We start from the raw sequence: 4,780 nt of genomic DNA, 5'->3' as shown, positions 1-4,780 counted from the left end.
GTTGGTCAAGCCAATTGATTTTTCCTCTTTGATACACTTATTGAAGTAAGGGAGCAGATAACAGAAACAACAAGATATTAAAATCTTTACTGTTGTTGTTTCGGTCATATCTGGCTCTTCATGATTTGATCTGACATTTTCTTGACAGAAATAATGATCTGGTTTGCCTTTTCCTTCTCCGGCTCATTTTGCAGATGAGGAAGCTGAGCTCATGAATGTCTGAGATCAATTTTGAACTCAGGTTTTTTTGACTCCAGACCCAGCATTTTATCTACTGTGCTACCTAGAAAGTGCAAAGAATTGTCTATACTATTGGGCCCTTTTTGAGATATTAAGAAATACTTCAATAAAACTTAGAGAATGGCTAGCTATTGGCTGGCTGAAACATCAATAGTCCTATAAAAAGCAAGAAATACTCTCTACTGAACAGTTGAGTCAGGAGGCTGCTCTGGCAGTCAAGAAGAGAGCTCTGGGAAAAGTATTGCTTGAGGAAGGAGACTGACATTATGGACTTAGAAGGGGGTTTAGGCTATTAACTGAATTTCAGTTTTCTAAATCAATGTAATTTAATAAGTATTTATGAATTGCCTATAATATGTAAGGCCTCCATAAAAGCCTGTCCTAATACTTTGTTATATGTGGAGATATTCAGTGTTTCTCAAAGGCTATGCCAGTAAAGTTCAAGGATTAAATGGGACCATAATTGCAAAGTGTTTAGCACAATTCCTGGTAGATTGTGGTTTTTTGTTCAGTCATTTCAGTCATGTCTAACTCTTTGTGACCCCATTTGAGGTTTTCTTGGCAAAGATAATGGAGTGCTTTGCCATTTTCTTCTCCAGCTCATTTTACAGATGAGGAAACTGAGGCAAAAGGGCTAAGTGACTTTTCCAAGGTCACACAGCTGGTAAGTGTCTGAAGCTGGATCTAAACTCATGTTTTTCTGAGGCTCAGCACTCTTTCCACTGTGTCACCTAGTGTCCAGGCTTGGCATATAGTTAAGTGCTACATAAATGTTGGCTATTATTATTATAATTAACATACTTTGTTATACACCTTAAAATACTCTCTGAATCTTTTTCTCCTCCTTCTCCTCTTTTTCTTTCTCTTGTTTTTTATTTCAATTCCCAGTAACAGACTGTGTCTGCTTTCCAAGGTTGTTATTGTTCATGTTTAGTCCTTGAAGAGAATGAGATCTTACCTTGAGAGTGAATAGAGTTAAGTGAGGCAGAACTTCTCAAGGTCGTCAGCCTCACACTCTTCTCCAAGAGTCATTGGAATTCAGTGGCAAGACATAAGTCAAAATGACTGGAAATAGCTCAGCTTTCCAAGGATCAGTTTACTATAAGACAGAGAGGCTTAATTTCAGGAGGCTAGCCATGTGATGACAAATTTTTCCATCATAGAAAACCATGGAACAAAAGAAAAATACAAAGTTGTCCATGGTCTTCTGCAGTCCTTTTCTGCTTCTGCAGTGGCAGTGATGGTGGAGTGGGGAAGGGAAAGAATCTTCATTTATTTATTTTCTGAGGCAATTGGGGTTAAGTGACTTGCCCAAGGTCACACAGGAAGTATTAAGTGTCTGAAGCTGGACTTGAACTCGAATCTTCCTGACTTCAGGGCTGGTGCTCTATCCACTATGCCATCTAGCTACTTCTAGAACAAGAAAATATTAAGATTATATGGTTTTTAGATCAGCTATAAACATTAAATTAGCTGTCAGCATACATATACTATATGTATAGTATATATATATGTTTGTGTGTATGGTCTGTGTGTATATATAAAATTTTTGTCCAATAACCAATGTAAGCAACAACTGGCACATATAGAAGGAAATGAATTATATTAAATTTGATATTCTTACTACAAGTGAAACTGGAAGATAAATTGGAGAACTCATTAAATGGACTTACAGATGACACACAACAAGAAGAGAATTACAGATGTTTTATTGAACATCTAAAGACAATATTTGGACATTTGGTCATTTCATATTATAAAGTTTGTGGTAAGACTACCAGAAAAAAAAATAGCTTATATGACAATATTTTTATGACAATATTTCTGAAGAATTTGATAATTTCTCCTAAACTAAATCAAAATAAGATTTGGTAGGTGACAAACACAAAGGTGGAGATTGGTAGCAAAAAATATGTTACAAAATGTGGGAGTAAATAATGAGAGGATGAAAACTTGTGGACTACAAAGAAACTTGGGCATGTAGAGGAAGCTACCAGTGATCTAGGTGAGCAACTTATAGCCTTGTTTGCTTAGACATTAGGAGTTTAAATGATTTGTCAGTGTTCAGAGAAATAGTATAAATAAGAGGGAAGAATAAAAAACCAAGTCTTTTCTGACTCTAGAAGTCTATGAGATAACCCAGATAAAGTACTTTGTCAACTTTAAAGCTCTCTATAAATACCTAATACCAATATATATATATATATTTAAATAGCTAATACCTAGTTATTTATATTATTTAGTTATTTGTTGGTAGAGTAGATAGAATGCTGGACCTGGAATTAGCAGGACTTGTGTTCAAATGTAACCTGAGAGTCTTAATAGGTCCTGTGACCTTGGGTATACAATCTTTGCCTCAGTTTTCTCAACTGTAAAATAGTGATAATAGTAGTATCTACTTCATAGGTTGTAAAGAAAATAATATTTGTAAAAACTTTAGTACAGTTCCTAAAACAGAACTGCTATATAAATGCTTATTCTCTTCCTCTTCCCTGTATGAGTACTTTTCTTTGGTGAGCACCAAATAACATAATAACAAAATGATATTGATTCTGTTTTTTATAGGAAATAATATTGATTACTAATTTAGGAATTTTCTTGAATTAGCTCTTTCTGTATAGTCAGATTCAACTGGGTTGTTATATTCACATTAACCTAAAGCTAGAAGAATACAAATGAGAAAAATATATAGTATGCATTTAAGAGAATCCCATATAGAAATGTTTAAGTTTTATTGATGCCAAAAAATAGGAAATAGAGGGAGGAAAGAATATTAATACTGACTATATTAATTTTGTACTGAAATTTAACTAATATAAATCACTTACCAAAGAAAGTCATTCCAAGGATGAAACTGGAGAGCAAATGACAAACCTGAGATGAAGAGCTACAAAATTCTTAGACCAGAGTATTCACAGTGGAGCCATCATATTTGAATTCTAACAACACAATCCTGGTTGTGCTTAGAGGAAAAATGGAAATGGTACTGAATAGGACAAAGATTTGAGAACAGCTGAACCAGGCAGTTCATACAGAGGAGGTCTTGCTGAAGATACCTTTTTAAGGGATTACAAGAAGTGATTCTTAAATAATCTAAAGGAGGGTAAGACAAAAATGTGGGAGAAAAATTTGTACTTTATCACTAATCCCACCTAGAAAGAGTATGAGAGGTCAATAATCAATAATCCTTATGCTCACTTTCTCATTTATATAAAATTTTTTCTAATATTATTTGAATAAGCATCAAAAGCATCTTGATGAGGTTATTAAGTAGGAAATAATCAAGAATTTCCAAGAAATACTTGATAGTTGGCTTTATCTGTACTGTTATGAAAGATACAACTTGACTAAAAGGTATAGATAATACAAGACCCCATTGTACTGTTTGTTGACTATAAGAAAGTATTTGATTCAGTAGAGTAAAACACTCTTTTAAAGATTCTTTTTAAACAAGATATCGTTCATGAATAGTTCAAAATCATGCAAGATAGTTTGAAAAATATACCAATAGAGAGAACTACATTTTATAATTCTCTGATCTGTTAAATGTGTGAGACATAAAAGTGGGAGACACGGTTGGTAATGGTGTTCACCATTGTCATGAAGGAGATCAAATGCGCAGTCCACAGAATTAGTCGAGAGGAAGTCTTGGAGGAGCATTGAGGAAATGTTAGAATGTAATTATTTTTTTTTTTTATCATGCAGCTTGAACACAACATAAGCTTTAGTTTTAAGAGCCATTGTGTTAGTTTTCTTCCCTATGAAGCTAAAAAATGTAATGAGCAAAGGGCTTTCAATTTCCTTGAAGATTCTGAACCTACCTCAGATTTTTCCTTTTGAAACCAATGTGTTTTTAATGATTTTGTCAAACTTTCAGATTCTTAACCCTATTGGTAAATACCATCCAGCCTGTAAGCTAATTGCACTCAATTGACATGAATGTGAAGATGTGCTTGTAATCTGGTCTGCTTGTACCATACTACTGTATTTGTAAAATGGTCAGGCTTTGTCTATATTTCTTCTGCTGTTCTTCAAAAAACACAAATCAAGTGATGAATACCAGATGTTGGGTTATTGAGTGCTCATGGGGCCCAATATATTATAGTGCGTGGTGAATAAATATATTTTTTCTAGGATTAAAAGGCTAACTAGCAGGTCATGCATACCTATGCATGTGAAATGGTATTTATATTTTTGATCAGGTGAAGGGCACCTGGGGACACTTAAAATTTTAGTGCACATGCACACAAAAGCCTGACTGAAACATGATTGAGTCCTAATGTTTGAGGCTGTTCATAGGACTGACTTCTCTCCTGGTCACTTTTTTCCTTTCTTCAAAGGCAACAATAATTTCCTTTCAGAAGAAATGAAATTGCTAAGTCAAGTTGATTCTACCTCCACTCATTTCTCATATCTTTTTCCATTTTCTCCTTCACACAGCCCTCACCTCAGTCCTGGCCTCCATCACCTCTTATTTGCATTACTGTAATTATCTTCTAGTTGGCTTCCTCTTCCCTTTAGCCTCTTCCCTCTCTAATTC

The sequence above is a fragment of the Sminthopsis crassicaudata genome, chromosome 1, assembly GCF_048593235.1.
Source record: "Sminthopsis crassicaudata isolate SCR6 chromosome 1, ASM4859323v1, whole genome shotgun sequence".
In the NCBI taxonomy this organism is placed as follows: domain Eukaryota; kingdom Metazoa; phylum Chordata; class Mammalia; order Dasyuromorphia; family Dasyuridae; genus Sminthopsis; species Sminthopsis crassicaudata.
The sequence above is the reverse complement of the archived record's forward strand: the minus strand, read 5'-3'. Positions refer to the sequence as shown.